The sequence below is a fragment of the Trachurus japonicus genome, chromosome 5 (assembly GCF_045865225.1).
Source record: "Trachurus japonicus isolate A0001 chromosome 5, Traja_1.0".
Classification (NCBI taxonomy): Eukaryota; Metazoa; Chordata; class Actinopteri; order Carangiformes; family Carangidae; genus Trachurus; species Trachurus japonicus.
Genome location: NC_140911.1, coordinates 17,688,093 through 17,707,500, shown reverse-complemented (window position 1 = coordinate 17,707,500; position 19,408 = coordinate 17,688,093). Strand labels below are relative to the sequence as shown.

Sequence of the window (19,408 nt, the reverse complement as noted above, 5' to 3'; positions counted from 1 at the left end):
AATTACCTATTGACCTGCAAACACACTGAGTCCATCTGCTGCTGGTTTATTGAAGGTTCCTAACAACAGTTGCAGGAGAATTACGACCCAAAGCTGTCAGAGAAGATCATCAAGTGTTTTTTTCTCTTCACTTTAGTCTTTAATCTGACAGTGCCAACTAAGAGGGTGGTGAATCTGTATCAACATCAAGCTGTGTCTGGCACAGAAAAAACCTATACAGCAAGTCGCACCTGTAGGGAAAAAGTTGTGGGGTTCCTGAAGGTAGCTACACTCTGTGTGACTAGAACCTGTGGTGCATTTGTGTCTCATTGGGAAAAAGGGATCTTTAGCTGATCTGTAGCATCAGAGCAGAGGTAGAGAGAGAACAAAGAAAAGACTTTAGTAAAAAGTTGTCCCTTTTTTGTTTTCTTTTTAACTTGTTTTAATTACTTATCTTTTATTTCATTATTACCCCATCTCATTTTACATGAATGTTTTAACAGATCTTTATGTTAATTTTCTGTCCTTTGAGCTGCAGCACAAGTAAAGTTTATTATTTAGCTGCGGTGTCGCTGAGAATCACTGATTTAATCTGACATCAAATCCACCCACAGTAATTACGCACAAAACAACACATCACAACCACACAGAGCGGAGTCAGCCCTCAGCCTAATGAAGAGAGTCACCGCTCGGAGCTGCACAAACATGTTTCACCTGTCTAACTGACACGCCGACACCCGATCTGAACTCCACTGTGTTTCTGCGACTCCCCGACTGCGGAATTAATGGAACATTGTTGTTCATCACTATCATAAAACACAGTGGGCGTTTCATCTCACCCCGCTCTCCCCTCATTTCAGATGAATAAAAAAGACAAACTGCAACACAGATGTCTCCAGCCCCCCCCCCAGCAGTCAGACGGTTGCGTATTGGCTTCCACGCCAGATGAGTCCACGTCTGCCGAGGAGCTGAGAGGAGCTGCACCCACGCCGCCATACGCTTCCCTCTCGCTGCCTCTCACCTCGACGCAGCACACTGCAAATGAGTGTGGGATGAGTTTTGTTGGAAAAGTTTGTGATGAACGGCTGCGTGGGCAGAGTTAGAGGCGCGTTAAGTTGAACAATCATTCTTGGGAGTAGATGTGCTGCTCTGACTGACAGAGGCCAGTGTGGTTTCTGGCTTTACAGCTCCACTCCACTCCACAGCTCGTTTTTAAGTTGAAGACGCCGACAGGAGATAAAGTCAGAGTTTTGTAAAGTGATGTAACTCACACTGAGGCAGATCTGAAGCCTCTGCTCTTCTCATCATTTATCCTTTGTGCAGACAAATATTTTTGTTAACATTCACTGTTAAGTGAGAACAGATGTCAGGAACATCTTCTGCATCTAAAGTAAATCTGATTCACCCAAATGTGAAGTTATGGAAGAGGCTATAGAGCTCGCTGCTGATTGCCAATGGCAGATAACAGTTTCCAGCCACAACACAATATGTAGCATTGTAGATGTTGAAACAACTCTGCTAACATCAGTAACGATGCTTTCCTGAATTCTTAGTTAACCGTTTCTTACAGAGTGAACGACTGAAGTCCTGAAAGAATCAACATTTTCACGCTTGTTGTTACCTGTTGCTGAAATTTGTTTCTTCAAGTTGGACAAAGAAGTTTGTCGATGTCTCTTTGCAACATAAATAGCAGAGATAAGATAAAAGAGACACTGTGAATGGAGAAACAAGTAGTTGACTACTAATCTTAAGTAAGTTTGTTTGTCCTGTTTTATGTGCTAAAAGAAACATCACGTGTACTCGTTAATGTATTATGTTCATTTAAACCTGCAGGTTTTCCGCAAATATAGATTGGATTTCAAAATCCAATGTAGAGAAATACGATGATATACAAAACACTTTGTGTTGGTTAATTATTTTAACTTTTTTTAAAGATTTGACAATCACCATGACCTTTGACCCCTACCCACCAAAATATAACGGTTTGTCCTTATGACCAGGACAAGAAACCACCTAACGTTGTTGCAGACATACTGCGCTCACAAGGTCAAACCCACGTTACTAAGATATTGTGTCCATAACAACCGGACGGACAGAAGTACAATCTGAAAACAACATGGCTCCAACTCAGCACAGATGAATAAAAATAGAAATACAGAATGAAAATGAAAGAGGAAAGACATAACAATGACCTTCCTCTTTCTCTAAACATTCAAGCTGTCAAAAGCAGCCGTTAACAGCTGTGTTTCACTCACCACACACACACACACACACACACACACACACACACACACACACACACACACACACACACACACACACACACACACACACACACACACACACACACACACACACCAGATGCATATTCTAATGCTCTGGGTTTACTTTTCTGTTTTACATGAATAACTTCTGCAGCTCTGTTTCAAAATTACAGGTGACCTACAAAGACATTAGTATTGTCCATCAAAAAAGTCTAATCTGTATGCTGGGCTCATTTAATCATCGTGTGCTTGACTGCATATTGTGCACATGTGTGTGTGTACGTGTTCGTGTGCGACAGAGATTTTAGAAGCTGTGACAAACAGCACTGATCCCAACTGTGGATATAAAAACATTTCATTTTCATGGGCTTAAATCCCTTTGACCTTGCTTTGTTCAAATCCTTTTCGGCTGCAGGTCCTGGATTGTTTCACCACTGTTTGTTATTGTTGTTGTTGTTCCTCTTCTTTTTGTTTCTTTTGCTGCTTATAAATAAAAGATAATGAAAGTCCCCATGGGCAGAACAGGGCAGCGTTTAATTCTAACAGAGCTTTAACTGAGATTTACTTTGTGTGTACTGTCTGTCCTGGATGTGTGTGTGTGGCGTGTGTGTTTGGAGAAAAAATAAAAATGAATAAACGGCTCCAGAAACAAAATGAAAATCAATTATCTGACCATGTCGTTTTTCTAAAGCTACAGTCACAGTTGGAGTGAATCCTCCACCAGGCGACCGAGGTGACGGAGGGAGGGTGAAGGTCAACAACCTGGTTTGTATGAGAAAAAAGCCAAATCTAATGAAGACTTCCTCCACACAGAACCTCTAGAATATTTCTTCATCCACCTGGCTCTGACTGAAATCCTAAATTACACAGGATGTCCCTTATTAAGTTTCACATGCAATATGCCAGATTTCATCAAGAAGCCGAAATGTACACACGCACACACATGCACGCGCGCACGCCCGGTTTCTGAATACAGGCTGTGTGTATATCTTTGTGGACTGAGGTCTTGATACTTATTATTAGCATATAGAACCTAGACCTTGTGCTTTATAACAACACTACACATGGACATTTAACACATTAAAGCAGAAGTAAGCGATATTTTTGTGTTAATATAAGTCTTAAATAGTTATATCTTCCGACAGCAATCACTTACATAGAGTGTTTGGACTGAAACACGGGTCTCTCAGTCACTCTGCTCTGCTCTGAGCCCAGGAGAAAACTTTCCTTGTATCCTACAAGTTTTATCCAATGAGGAGAGAGAACGGCATAAAGGGGCAGTCCTCTCTGTGTGTGCAGCCAAGGGATGCGCGTGAATGTGGTGACGTAGGGACGAGGACCAATAGATCCATGACGAGGGCGGGGGCTGCTAACTCCATCGGCTGACAAGACGTTATGGTGCGTTCAAGGCAGCCCGTAACTCGTGTTTTTCCGACCTGTGAAGTCGTACCAGTTCGATCTGGTACGAGTTCACGGGTCAGAAGTTACGAGTGGCCGTTATAGTGACTTTCACAGGTAAAACAGGTCGGAGAAACACGAGTGGGTTGCCTGGAACGCTACAAAGTCGTAAGTCGTGACTTGAAGCTGTAATTTACGGTTTCAAAAGCCTGCCTGGAACGCAGCATTAGCCAAAACGACCGGATCGCTTATTTCTGCTTTAAGGTCAAAGTAAACAGAATATTATTCATTAAAAGGATCAGTTGGTTTTATTACGACTCTTTTTATTCACTCTCCCATTGACAGTTCCTCTGCATTTAGCTCATGAACCTTAAGTTGACCTGTGGCCACACACTGTCAGCTGAAACACCGCTTCAACTATCTACTACAGTACACATCATTCGACTGCTCTCATCCAAGTGACACTTCAACTATCTAGACTGTGCACTCTTCAGCCCTTCAACTATCAGCTGAAATTTGTTTTGCTTTCATCTTTTCCTTGAAAATGACAGTTCAACTGCTTTCATCACTTACACACCGGCTGACAGTTCAGTTCCTTTCATGGCCAAAACAATAATAGACGTTTCAGCTCCTTTCAGCTCCCTCACTAGAAAAATAGTAGAACCTCCACAGATACAGTGGAGCACTTCAGGGCTCTGACTTGAAACTGAAGTCTCATGTCCTTTCAGCTCTGACACTTCAACTGATTTCAGCTTTTTTAAGTTCTTACACTTCACTCATCGCCCCTTCAGTGCTTCCACTTATCTCTAACTTTAAATAGTAGCTGCCAGATCCACTGTAATAAATGAATTGACTATGAATAACATAGTGGTCATAGGGAAAACCAGGACTATTCCTGGTGGACCACAACACCAGGGCTCAATGAAAAAAAAATGAACCCACTGTGGCTCAGTGTGGTTGTCATCTCCCCAGCAACCTACGCTCGGCTCAATGGCTACCATCCACAAGCACACTGTTTATGTATTCATATCTATGACTCGCTTACATGGATAACAAAGTGAAAGAAATACATAAAACAGTGTCTGAAAACCCAAAGAAAAGAAATTAAAACTGAGAAAAAAGTGCTTCGAGCAGTTGTGCACCTACCAGCCGCGAATCCAGCTCAAATAACAGTCAAGCTGCATTAGAGAGTTGAAAAAGCTTCAGATTTTTTTTCTCAGCAGGATAATGGATCGTTTTCTTCCCTGGTTTCATCAGAAATTTTAATTAAACTACTCAGACTGTGTGATCAGCTCAGACCTGCAGAATTTTATAATAGAAAAGATCCAATGATGGAAGAAAAGCCACTCAAATGAAAATATGGCTGGTGTTATATTTGCTAATCTCGCTCTCGCTACAGCTGTTAACTTGTAGTTATACAGTAAAGAGTAGAAAGTACAAAACAGAGATTTTAACACAGTGCAAACAGCCTCAATAGCAGCTACTTCACATGTTTAGTCTTAGTTGATACTTGTTCGTGTGCTGACTTACAGAGTTTTTTTTTAGGCTGTCTCTGCTTTGTTCTTAAGCTGTAATATTTAAAGGAGTTTCTCATACACATCTCTCAAATTATAGAAACTAATTCACAAAATACTCAGTAATCTATAAGAGTAATTAGCAGCACTATAAAATGTACACAAACACATTTATATGACTGTAATTCATCATCATGTTATTTCACCACTGGTAGTCGAGGCTGATGAGACCCAACCAGGAGCGACGGTTGGTGTCAATGTCATTGTTTCCCGAGGTGTCAGTTTCTATCAGTCCAGACTCAAACTGCCGCAGAGCTTTCACATTAAAACAGGTCCAGCAGAGGCTGAGAATTCACCAGTAGGTCGCCAGACGTAAACACAAAAAGATGTGGTATTAAGACATAGTAGCGTGTGGACGTAGCGTGACATCGTCTTTAGAGCAGCAGTGTCTGAACTTCAGAGGGTAAACTCTCTGTCTCTAAATATCAGGTTTACCAGATACTGCCCTGTTTAGAATCACTACAGACTGTTCACACTTCTCCTGTCACCTACTACACCTCCTGTCCCTCATCTTCACAGTGAGGTTTGGTCTGAAAGCAAACAGGATCATATGCACTTCCTGAGTGCTGTTGTGTCCGAAATGTTACCCTGTCGTTCCTCTAGTTACTATAGTTACTATTATACTGTTATACGAAAAACGCTGCGCCTAACCCACCGCAGCATTTTTCGTGTACAACTTAACCAAAGAATGCATTAATGATAAAGGAATGCATAACTACAATGATTATAATCCCAGACGTGAGCGCTAACATCCCCTGAGGTGTGTAAGCGCAGAGCAGCTGCATATTTAGCAACATGGACACACCAACGCTGCAGCCAGGTGTGTGTGTGTGTGTGTGTGTGAATGCCTGTCAGGCTCAGTTATGTCACAATTGACATTATATCAACAGTGCACATTAAAAATAGCAGAGCAAATCATGCAGTAAAACCAAACTGAGGGACATCCTCAGGAAGCTGCCAATGTGTGTATTTATATATTGTACAAGGTGGTAACTATTAAAGGCTTTTTATTGTACTGAATCATATTTTTATGCCACATCCTACACATTGATGAAAGCATGTTTTTTTTCTATTTCGTATCTTTCATTTTTTTTCTAACACAATTTAAATCTACTGTGAAATGTATGATGGCTGTGCACATTTACCTGCAGATTTAATGCATTTCCTATTTAATGCATCTGATATGAGGCTGAACTCTCCCATTATGCACGGGGAAGACGGGCAGGGAAACAACAGGAACAGATTCCTGCTCTGTGTCACGCCGAACAATATATTGTTTTCAGTAAATACATGAAACTGGCCTTGGATACAGATTAAATAGATTTTTGTACCTTTAAAAATAAACTTTGTGACGCAGTGAGACAAACAACAGGGGAAGGTGATGTGACTAATTCATAAGACATTTACATTTCTCAATTCATATGCATCCCTTTAGCATGACTAGTCATGCAATATGGATCATTAATTGGACCAATTATCGCATCATATATGGTGTCCTGAATATGAAGTCTATCTTAAAGCAATAAAAAACTGACGGTATTAAATCTAATCTTGAAGATTTTATCTGTATCTTAAAGCAATAAGAACTTTTTCGTTAATATGCAGATTTATGCAGCAAAGTGCTTTTAAATCTAATAATCTGGAACATGTGAAGTGAAGTTTCTATTACATACACGATCACAATCGTTTTTGGCTGGACTGCAGAGTGGAGCCTGACCTATAATCACAAACCAACTGACTGACCGTCTGACTGACCGACTGACGGTATTTCCACCACTGGTCTGTGTAGCTGCAGATTAAGAAGCTGCCTGATTGCACGGCTGGAAGAGGAAGGGCAAAAGCCTAAAGAAATAACGTCAAAAAGTAAAGATACAGTGTCTCTGAGGAAGTAAAAGCTATCTTTTTCTTTTATTTATGTGTTTTGTGAGTTTGCGAGATGACATCATGGATATATAATGATTATATATACTATATATTATGATCAGAATTTGACTGAGGGCTGTCCAGACATATTTATGCTGCATTCACATGGAATCCGGCAGACGGCAAACTAGATGTCATTTTAGTGGACGAGAGAAGGACGGTAAACTTGGGCGGAGCCGGCAAAGGCGGCGATGGTAAACGGGAATGCTGTCCAAAGTTGTCAGTGCTGTCCAAGTTCCCTCCAAACATTTTGGAGGGAGTTTAGCATAAGTTTCCGTTTGCAATGCAATATCAAGAAAAATCTGAAAGTTATAGCCACATATGTATAGCTACGATAATAACATTATATAATACACACAAATTTGTGGTAAACAAGCAACATACAGTATTGTCATGTGTGTATCGTTTTTCTGCCGTGTCGTTCTGTTCGACTGCTGGTTTGTTTTTCGCATTTCGTTCTGTGGCTGTAGTCTGTCCGCCACCTGAATATAGCATTAGACCAGGTCTTTCTCTGCAGCCCATACCCTCAGTGCCATCAGTGTAACCTCTTGTGTTATACCATACAGCACAAAGTCAATTATGCATTATGTTTTACAGGGATTACTGTAATCTGTCAGATGCATCATGTCAAACAGAGACTGTGTTTCTCTGGAGGTGCTGCAGTCTGAACATTATAAATGGCTTTTAAAAAACTGCTGTTCGACTGTCGGCTCTCATCATCAGTTTGGAAATCAAGCTGTTTCCATAGCAACGCAGTTGAATTCAAACACAAACAAACAACAATATGCTGACAATACTTTCTGGTAATTGTGACTGATTTTAATCTTAAACTTTTATGGTTTTCTCATAAATCCAAGATACAGATCTCATTATGAAGAGATGAACCATAATTATAAGATAGTTGTCTCATAATTACAACAAACAGAATGTTTTCTGCTTCTCGTGAGTTGAAAACAGTCGACAAACACAGGGACATGACTCAACATCCATTTTCAATACAGCATTCTAATTGTAATTTTTTTTTTACAAAAATTACAAATCCTACAAAAATACAAATTATACTGAATACTGAAAAAAAGAAGAAAAAAATCTGCCAGATCACTTTTATAAAGACATGGGGGAAAAAAGGTTTCCTATTTCATTTTAATCTGTCTCATTACATTTTTAGTAGTATTGTAGATCGTCAATCTGATCACTGTAGTGTAAAAACCTGTTTAGAAATAGTGTGTGGAATGGAAAAACAAACAAACACACAGTTAAAGATACTAATGTCTAGCTACCTGAGACTGAAACCAGCTCAAACTAGGCTGAAAACATCTGAATTAACAAATTTCACAACTTTTCCAGCACCACTACCTTAAGCACATTTTTATAGTGCTTTCAAATTCATCTTCAGTCTCACATATTAACTAGGGCTGTCAGAGTTAACGCGTTAATCGCGATTAGATTAATTAAAAAAATTAACGCGATTAAATTTTTTAATCGCGGTTAATCGCAGCCCATTTTGTCCTCTGTCTGCTGGACTGGAGGACTGGAGTGTGGGACCTCCAGTCCAGTAGGTGGCGGTAAGCCACCTTCAAGTTGGTTGCTACACAAATATACACAGTCTAACATATATCCACAGCTCCATCCATTGATTTTTTGACGGCTTCGTTGTCAACAAATGCACATGGCCATGTATTGATTTTTTTGACGGCATCGGTTGTCAACAAATGCACGTGGCGATGTATTGATTTTTTGACGGCTTCTGTTGTCAACAAATGCACATGGCCAGGCAGGGGCGTAGCAAAGTAAAGGGCAATTTCCACTGGATGCAATTCGTTTCAATTCTGTGTGAGTTTCATGCATCATGTGTTATGATTAGGTACTAGGCCTGCTAGGTCTGGTCTAAAAGTTGTTTGTCTAGAGATTATAACACTTTGGAGTGTTGAAAGTCCAAAGCGCCATATATAATATTTTTAATAGAGATTAATCGCGAGTTAACTATGGAAAAAATGCGATTAATCGCGATTAGAAAAATTAATCGTTTGACAGCCCTAATATTAACCTACACGGTTCAGGTTTTGACCTGGTCTACAGTATATATTTTTTTCCTTTTCTTTTTAGTTGCTGCTATGGGTCTGAAATACGGTAAGAATGAACTAATCCTGCATGTCGATGTCAGTTTAGATGGAGACATAGTTATTGTTCACTGTTTATTTTTTCTCTCCAATAAGATTCACACTGTGAAGTGATGTGTGTAGGCGTATTGTTATGTTTGATGAAGTTGTAGCAGGTCTGGGCATCTGTGTGTGTGTGCGAGTGTGTGTGCGAGTGCCGCGTGTGTCATGGCCCTCTTGATTGTGGAAATGATCTTGAGAGAGAATTGGTTTTGTTTTCAAATATCCACCTGTCCTCTTTGTGCATTTTCCACTCAGTTTCCAATCACCCTCCCTCTACAACCCCCCCGCCCCTCCCCCCAGTGAACCACTCTTTCTGTCCCCCACCCCCTGTACAGTTTCCTTGGGCTACTGCCTTCATGTCAGAGTCTTTATGGGCTCTACCTAGTCCATGATCACCAACCCTTTTATTCCCCCTGTTTTCCATTTTTATCTGTACTGCTGTAATCTTGATACCACAAAGTAACCAAGCATGCAAAGCCCTCACTGCCCAACCCAGTCTCTCACTCTCTCTCTCTCACTCACACAGCCCACAGCCCACAGCCCACAGCCCACAGCCCACTCCAGCCTGAGCTCAGCGGCGTTTCAGCGGCTGAAGTAGATCCGCTGACCCCCTGCTTGCACTCCGTGTGACTGCTTAGGCCCGGGATAAGAGAAGCGTAAGCCTTCCTGCCTATTACCACTGTGCTTCATCTCCAGCCTCCACCCTGAGCCACCGTATCCCCCATGACAAGTTTTCAAGCTTTCTAAAGTATTACCATCATCCCCTGTTGTTTTTCAACCTTGGAAAGAATATGCCAAGTTTTTGGAGGATAGTCTCGTCATTCAGCTCAGAAGTGATGAGAGCACAAAATGACTATAAACCGTTATTGTCATTAGAGAAGGTGAAACTACAAGTTAAAGAACACATTTGATCAATTTATCTTGAAAACACTAAGCTCATTTTCAAAATCAAATGAAACGAAAATCCTCTGGGTAAATAACGTCTTTTTGAAAATGATCAGCCTGACTTAAAAAAAACCTCACAGAGGGAATGAAGCTTAACAACAGTCAGCCCAGACTCTAAAGCACTGGATATAAATGAGAGATCAGTGTCTTCTGAGACCATTTTGAAAATACACCAAACAGTAACAAAAATAAATCTGGGAGTTGTTGTTTGAGTCTCCTATTAGCTGCTGGTTGTTTGGTTAAGTTTGTTCACGTTCAGTGTCAGGATTCAAGGCCATGCAGCAGGAAGTGGTGAAGTTGTCACTGAGATGTTGCCACCACAGGAGTCCACTGTGACCAGCATGGAAGATGGAAGATGAATTAACTATGAAGTCCTATTATCACATGCAGAACTTTGGAGGGAAAAAAAAAAGTTTTATGCATTTTAATCATTTAAATTCTTACCACCAATCACACAAGGTCATGAGGGAGGTATGTGACTGATCCTAGATTCAGTCTGCAGCAGGATAATGAGTCCAAACACAGGCAGAGTCATAAAGAACTATCCTCAGAGACCAGAAGTAGCAGGAGTCCTGCGACAGATGGGCTGCTCCCCTCAGAGACCTGATCTCAGTATGAGTCAGTCTGGGATCACATGAAGAGACAGAATGAGACTGAACAGAATAACTGAGACAAGTTCTCCGAGATGCTAGAACAACCTTCCTGACAAATAAAGAGTTGGTGCTGGTTTATAGGCAAAGGGGGGTAATAACAACTACTGATGCTTTAGTTTGTAACTGTTATAATACAACAACGTGGATGCATAAACAGTTTCTGCACTGTTGTTTCTGTAGAAACAGTTCGCCACAGTCTCACATCATACAGCTAACAAAAATCTAGCAGTTGATAGTTCTGATTTAATCCACATGGATACAAACTGAAATGTAATTTGTGACATCAAAACATATTTTCTGGATGACAGGGGGCATGACGGGCAACTTTCACTCCACAGACCTGGTTCACATCAAGAGTTTGGTTGAGTCAGATCAGGATTAAAACATTTTAATAAAGCTGGAGTCACTAAAACGGGTTGTTTTCTATTATAGATACAATTTTTAAAAATCCCTTGGAAATTTCAGGAGTCATAATATTTTATTTGCTGTCAAAAAAAAAAAAACATAGCAATTCTGTGTGTACCTGCACATGTACTGACATGAGATCAGGTTTCACAGCTGTACACATTCGCAACATTGGTCATAATTCATAGGACTTATGGGAACCCATGAGGGTTTTTTATTAGCTTAACTGCTGTATCAGTCTTCTTTATACTCAACAGGATATGGTGTTTTGTGTTAGATTTTACATTAAAACTGTTTCCAATTTTACTAAATTTCACTCTAAAATCTACCAATGAAGAGTTAAGGTTTGTCATTACACTATGTAAAAGATATAAACCTGCTTCACAAACAACATGACATCTAGGAACTAACCAGCAAAGTGTTACCATGCACCATGTTGAGTGATGGTAAGAGTGAGTCTGTTTGAGAGGGGAGTATGCTGTATGACAGATTTCACTTACCCACACACTCTGACACTCTAAGAGGAGCTGGGAGTTATGAAGCACTGAGATCGACCAATAAAACCCACATATCTCCCCCCTGCACACAGACACCCACGACGCCGTGGCTGCGCTGATAGGTCCCTGTGAGGATTTGTTCTTGAGTAAGGTGGCAGATTGTTAGGTGATGAATGAGAGCAGGGAGTCAGGCCCCTCAAATGGCCCGTAAGCTGCCTGCATTGATTTTTAGTTCCTCACCAACAGTCTGTGGGGAAAACACAGCTATCGCCTACAGCGCCTGATGTACCTCCGTCCAAAAAGCACACTCTCCCTCTTGCACACACACACACACACACACAAAGCGGGCCACACGTGTGAGCTGCACAAGATTTGCTGGTAATGTAACAGTCAACCTCTTGTGAGCTTACAAAAACACTTCAGAGAGTCCCTGGTTAGACAAAAGAGGAGCCTTCAACAGCTGTGAGAGACAGAAACATAAGAGGTGTTATACCTTTGTCTGCTTATTATTGTGGCTAAAAAATTCAAGCAAAATATTAAGTCAAAAATAAAATAGAAACAGACACATATCCATAAAGATTGAGGGCATGAAATCGCCTAATTTTCAGATAGTGGAAAAAACATTCTTGCTGACTTTATGTCTGAATATTTAATATCAGATATATTCACAGAGAGATGTTTGACTTGATTAAGGTTTCTAGTAAAACGCAAAAATAATTTGGTGAACATTTGGTGACAGCCGTGCGCAGGCAGCTGATAGGCTGCCTGACATATTGCCATTTGGAAATTGACAATTTGTCCAGATGGAGATGCTATTCAGCATGGCCAACTGTGGTGTGAGGCACTCCACGGCCACTTGCAAACAGTTCACGGGAGGTTTGGAATTGGCTAACGGTGGGCGTTGAGGGAAGACATCGCTCCTTTTCCGTCACAGCCAAATGGTTACAAGTAGAAAACTTGTATAGAAAATTTGAATAGATTGTGTGTAGATTAATTAAGGTGCCTCAGGGAAATATGAAAATGAACTGTTGGGAGAGGTGCTGTGAAGCAGAACCAGTGTGTTTTATCACTTGGTGGGATCCATCACTGCTGGGTGTTAATCCGTGGTTCATCATATTTTAAGGACGTTGCATCACAGCTGGATGACACAGATGTTATTACAGGGTCTGTCACCAAGAAAGTGATTGGCTCCCTGTCTCAATATTCTTATAACACTGCCGTGATAATAAATGGCAACTTCACAGTTCCTATTCAGTTTTAATTAAATTACATCAACAAGTGTTAAGCTCAGACAAAGTACAGCCCCTATTCAGATTAATTACTACTGTAAGTAATAAGTGTTGGATCTTTTTTTAACAAACTATTATCATTCTTAAAAAAAAAAGAAAATCTGACCAAATGTTAAAAGTGCTTACTGTATAGTACACAATAAACCTTAATGAAACTGTATCCTCAGTGTGTTTAGTACACATATTTCAATGAAGGTCATACATTTTAAAGGTGTATGTCCATACATTTATTTAGCAACACTAATGTCTCAGTCCACAGACAGAGATACACACAGGCTGTATTTATAAACTGAGCCTTAAAACTAGCTGTCAGGACTTCTGTAACTTTGTGATGTCATAACATAGCAGCCACGCCCACCTGGACACACCATCCAACAGCAAACCAGAGGAGCAGATCAGAGCCTCCTCTCTTCCAAATAGCTCACTGACCAAGGTCAGAGAGAAGTCTGAGAAAAGAGACATCAAAATATATTCTCATCAACACTGTAAATGTGTAAAAGTTTAAAACATGAGGCCTTTAAAAATAAAAGGCTCCTTCATGGACTGTGGGACAATTGGGAAAAACCAACACTAAGAGCGAGGAAAAAGCTCCAGCTCTTGAGGCGGGTTGTACTGGCAAGATAGTCATTGCAGAGCATAAATTGAAATAATTTCAGTGTGTATATGTAAAAATCATGATACATGTTACTGACTCGACAATCTGGCTAACTCCATCCCAGGACGCCGCCCCTCAGCAGATTGAATATTTTATCACGGGCAGATGGCGAATCTTCAGAGAGGAAATGACTTATATGATGGCTAACCTGAGCTGGGTAGAGATGCAAAGTCAATAGGATCCACCAGCTGGTTAACACACCGGAGACTCCAATAACAAAGTTTGTGTGCTAGCAGAGATTTCTAATTGATTTGTCGCTCCCCTGGCGCACCAGCTGCTTGTGCCAGATTAGCTAACCTGAGTGTCAGCCTCCATCTGAGGAGGACTCTCAGGATAACAGGGTTAGCTGCTCTCAACACAAGGGGACACCGTAAAGTCAGCCAGGGCGCCCAGTCAAATCTGTCCTGTAGCTGGCGCCAAACAAAGCCCAGGGTGATGTAATGAGAGCAAAGGCTCGCACTTGTTTCCTCAGTGTAACTACATTTGACCCGGGTCTGTACCCCTCAGACTCCGACCACCACTTCTGTCCCTTCCAAATGAATAAACATCTAATATGCTCTTGAACCTCCTCTCTTCTCTCCACTGTGTCGTACTTAAAACACCATCAACACACCACGCAGCTTCCTTCCCCAACGTGCCCACCTTTGGCCCCCTGCACTATAGGTACCATAAATCAACACTGGCAACAAATAACATTACAATCATTCAGTAATGGATTGCACCTTTCACTGGGGGGATGCGCGATCCATTAAAATTCAATTTAGCCCCCACACTTATTTCTACAAACAAGTAAAAGTGCCAGTCATCATTTTGCTATGCAGGGAGAGACTCGGGCACTTCTGGGCTGGAGAGATTGATGAGAAGAGAGATTAACACTTCATTTTCAACGCCACTGGAGATAGCCGGACCATAATGAGATAAATGGACTGAAAAGAGAGTTTGAAGGAAAGAGAAAGAGCAGAGAGAGCAGAGATAAAGCGAGGAAATATAAAAATACTGTACAGGAGCAGAGTGAGGAGTGTTTGAGCAGGAGGCATGTCTGGCAGGGTTTCAGGCTCAGGGCAGGGGGGTTGCTGGGAGAGGCCAGATGGGGAGAGATGAGGCAGAACATGGACGCTACATCTATAACATGACAAGGAGGCTGACATCCTGGACACTTTGGAGGCCAGCATTCACCCAGTCGACCTTCTGACCTCACAGAAACACCTAAAACCTGATCTCCCCTGCATCCTTGTGTACTCTGCCTGACATCTTCCCCTCCTTGCACTCCTCCCTGGATCAAGAAGTAATTGGATTTTTCCATTGAATTGACGAAAACAGATTTTACAGACAGATCCTTCACACTTATCCACAGAGAGGAAAACAGGCTCATTAAAAAGAAGAACTAAAGCAAAAAGCCAGGATAGCATGTAAAGTAGAAACAGGTATATATGAATTACACAAACTTTGCTTATAAAAAAATAATATAATGATGTGTGTGATATCTATACAACTAGAATAGTTGGGGCTGAGTCAATGGGAACTTGACAAACATACTTGCCTGAAGCTAGCATTAACTTGTGACCTGTTAAGAAAATCCCTGAATTATTTGCAACAAATATGAAAAACAGTCCAAAATGCTGCTCCCGACTCTTTTGGAAAGACCCAAGGTTTTGTCAACAGGACGCCCACGATCACACCCACAAAACACAATAACCAATTGTGACCACAAGAGGGCAGTAAATCGCATAATGCATGTAAACAAACAGCATCAGATATGTTATGTGACATGAAACTATAGCACTTTAAAAGTCTTGTCCATCCCTGCTGATGGTTTACACAACAATAAGCCTCTCCACACTTTTCTTTTTACTCCATCACACACAAACACACTTACACACTTTGACATGTGCATTGGAGGAGCAGTGGATCGAACCACCAACCATAATGTTGTGAAGTAAAATTAAAAACACACGTAATTATAATTACTTTATGGATTTTTGTTATGGTCCACTGGTGCTGTGGTCCACCAGGGTTTGATCCAGTGAGCCCAGTAGCCAGTACGATATGGTAGTGAAGGAAGGGGTGAAGAAAGACCAAAAGGCATGGAATCGACTGTTGGCCAATTCTTACATTTGTCCCTTTAAGTTTTGACTTCTCTAGACTCTAACAATCCAACCATATCCCAGATATCAAGAGTATTCCATTTCTATTTCAAATCTGTAATTTTCTTTTTTCATTGCTGACATTGACTGGACAATAGTGCAATTAATAAGTCAACAATAATTATTACTTTATTTTAACATTGTGAGGTGATGAACCCCCTCAGCCCGATGTATTCAGTGCTTGTGCTCTAAACTGATACAACAGTTTTTGTGTCTCTGACAGCGAGGCTGCTCAGGCTTTTACTTCTTGTTCCCAGCAGCTTGTAAATTGGTCCAACAACAAGCATCACTGGATCAACCCAAATCTATTTAACTTTGATATGAACAAGATTCTCAGAGAGCTTAAGCTATAAACTGTTGTAGGTGCATTACTAAAAGTATTTATGTTTACATTATATTTATGATATGGACTCATATTCTGTTTACCATGACCAACAGCTAAGAGATCAATCTCAAGAAATTTTAGGTAGGTAGGCAAAGTGTTGCTGTACCCCAGTGCACTGACTACACTGTATGAAGAGCCACAAACAGCTTACAGGTTGCGTTTTGTTTTAGTTCTGCAATGTTTTTGTCTCGTAAATCAGGTGACTGGACATTGTTTTGAGATAAATGGCTGAGGCCTAATCACTATCTTCATTAGCATAAAAGTTGTTAACACTCTATTTCAAAGCATTTATATTTGTAGCCTATTCCACTGCTTAATGCATATCCGTTCCTTTTGTGTTTATGTTTTGGTGTTTAGCCTCCCCATGTCTCAGCCTCTTTAACAGACGTTATATTATAACTCTGGACTCTAACGGTCTGATTGCATTCGCTGTGTCTCTCTTAGCCGACAGAAAATGAGTCACACCCTCTGACCCTGGAGCATTCAAAGTGTGAGTGTGTGTTTAGTACATTTTAACACCATTCAGTGGGTTTACATTGCTGAAATTATTTCCCTGCCGCTTGCATTTAATGCTTGCACTCCTCCAGCAGAGTGCTTTAAAGCGTGCTTGTCGTTGTTTCAGTGATGCACACGGAGCCGCGTCTCGGCTCACATCTCAAATTGCAAAGCTATTAGCACAGAGTGCCTGATGTTTATAGCCTCAGCTCATTAGGGCTCCAGCTCCCTTATGCTCCTTTATGCATTTGTACAGCTTTTATCGTTTTAAATTATTAATGTGTATGTTGTTTTTGCTGTTTAATGTGTGGCCTTTCATATGCTGTCATCATGGCCTGAAAAAAGAGATGTTCATCTAAGTCTGAGTAAAGGCCAAAAGTAAAATATGAATTTTAATATGGCCAACAGGTCACAAGTTCAAATTAAGCCCTTAAAGGGCTGTTTTAGTGAGGTGGAGGTGGGTGGGGGTAGGTGGAGGTAGCGGGGGGTATCAGTGCTCAGCAGGGTGTTAAGTACAAGTGTCATCATTCATACGCCCCTCTTTCATCTTATCACAGCAGCACATTAGAGCGGGTCTTTCTTTCTACAGTACCTTCCCCAATTAATGGGGCTGCATGTTGTTCCTTCACCAGTCGGCGGCAAACAGACTGTCCAGTTTGATTAAAATCTACACTCGGTTATCATCTAAAAGGTGGTTATTCAAATCCCCCCAATATCAACCGAAGACAGAAGTAAAAATACAAAAAAGATAAGATAAGATTTGGATAATCACTTTTTAAAATAATGTGTGTACTCCCAGGATGTACCTCCATCACGAGAATGAGTCAGATGGGTTTTAAATTACTTGTCCTTCATAATAACCAAAGAAAAGTCATCTGTGACAAATCCACAGGAAACTGTCCGTCAAAGATAGAGTCCAACTCACAGAGAAAAGATAAGGATAAAACACTGCCTCCCTGACTCTTTAATTGACCACAAGTTTCCATAACATAGCAATTTACTTGATATAAACACCCACGTACAGTAAATCAATGATAGTTGTAATGCATATCTATTTGAAAAACACTGACGATTTTCAAGAAACACACTGAGTTTCTTGTTTGTTTGTTATGCAGTAACTTTGCTTTAAATCAGTGATTTTCAAAGTGAGTTACGCCTCCCTGGGCAGATTTCTGACACCTTCAGGGGAGGCACAGCGTGAGAAAAAAAGAAAGCTAGAAATAATAACTGTAAACATCTGGTTAGTTAAACTCAGCTACACATGTGGCAACATCAATTTCTGGGTAACATTTTTAGTACCTACCAAAGTCTGGGGCGAGCAGCTAATAGGGGGGAAGTACAATCTATGATTATTTCTTTCAACAGTGCATCTCTGCATCTAACCCACACAGTACACAGGTTTCTGTCTTACGTCTTAAGCTGCACAACGCACAATGTCTTTGTTTCACAGGACACAGTTGACATTTTACTGTCCAGCACCCATGATGTTGAAATAGCACAAAACCCCTTGCTCTGGTCTAAAGTCACTGGTGCAGTATTTTACCGGCACAATATCGGGAGTCATCATCTGAACCTACTTAGGTGAGTGAATGCACAGACAGAGTGAGCTTGATAATGTTTTTGAGATATTTGGATCATTCAGCTGGAACAGCTGAGTACAGCATCAGAGGGTTGGATCGTCAGAACAGAAACATGTTTCCACCACTTTAAAAATAATGCCCACTGATAAAAAAAAACATACAGTATATCAGCAAGTCTTTACTGAATATTTTCCATATGTGCTCAGCTATGTCCAGCTCAACAACTGATCTGCGTGTGTGCTACAAGTGCACATGTACTGTATGCTTTTAATATGTAATAATAACAACAAGCCTTTGGATCAGGAGATAAATGAAATGGGAAATGAACAGTGGTCTCTTGTGTTGATCCAGTCGTCCGACTCCACCATCTCCTGATGTGGACTTTGTTGCTCTGTACACAGCATCACCTCACTTACTGCTTCGTGCCCACCACCCCATAATTACTGTGGTCACTATAGGTCTCCGAACAATATTAAGGTGGCTAGGGGTTATAATAACCTGCTTGCACAGACAACCTCAACCCTGTTTTTTCTCTTGTTCTGTGCCTAAATCTAAACCAAACTGGAGAGCTGCACACATCATACAGAGGGTTTGATTTTTAACACTGATTTTCACCGGTTTGTCTGTGGTACATCTCCTGCCGTTAAACCTTTAACATGGCCTCTCTGACCCTGAACACAAGGTACATGTTCCACTCTGTGGCCCGTAACCCCTCCCCTCTGGAGTCAGAGCAGTGTTAAATGGACTGCTCACTGTGACTGGACAACCCTGGCTGCAGATCCCATGGAAAGAGTCCGACTCAGCTAACTGAACAGCAGACACCTTCATTATGCTGCTGTCAAGAGCACACAGTCTGGGGTCAGCTTCAGCCGGCTACACACACACACACACACACACACACACACATACATAGATATACACAAAAGAACAAGCATGCCCACATATTGTAGTCTGTGCTGGACCATGGCAGCAGCCCCTTACTTTAATTATTGTTGTTCCTGGTATTTCTCAAACAGTACTGACATGATCCCAACACACACATTGCACACCTCACAAAAAC

General features: G+C 41.0%; 1 protein-coding gene across 1 annotated transcript in view; it reads right to left on the bottom strand.

The window, feature by feature from the left end:
• Positions 1 to 19,408, bottom strand: part of LOC146987410 (receptor-type tyrosine-protein phosphatase gamma-like) — a 421,581-nt gene that overhangs the window by 160,994 nt on the left and 241,179 nt on the right. The window lies entirely within an intron of this gene.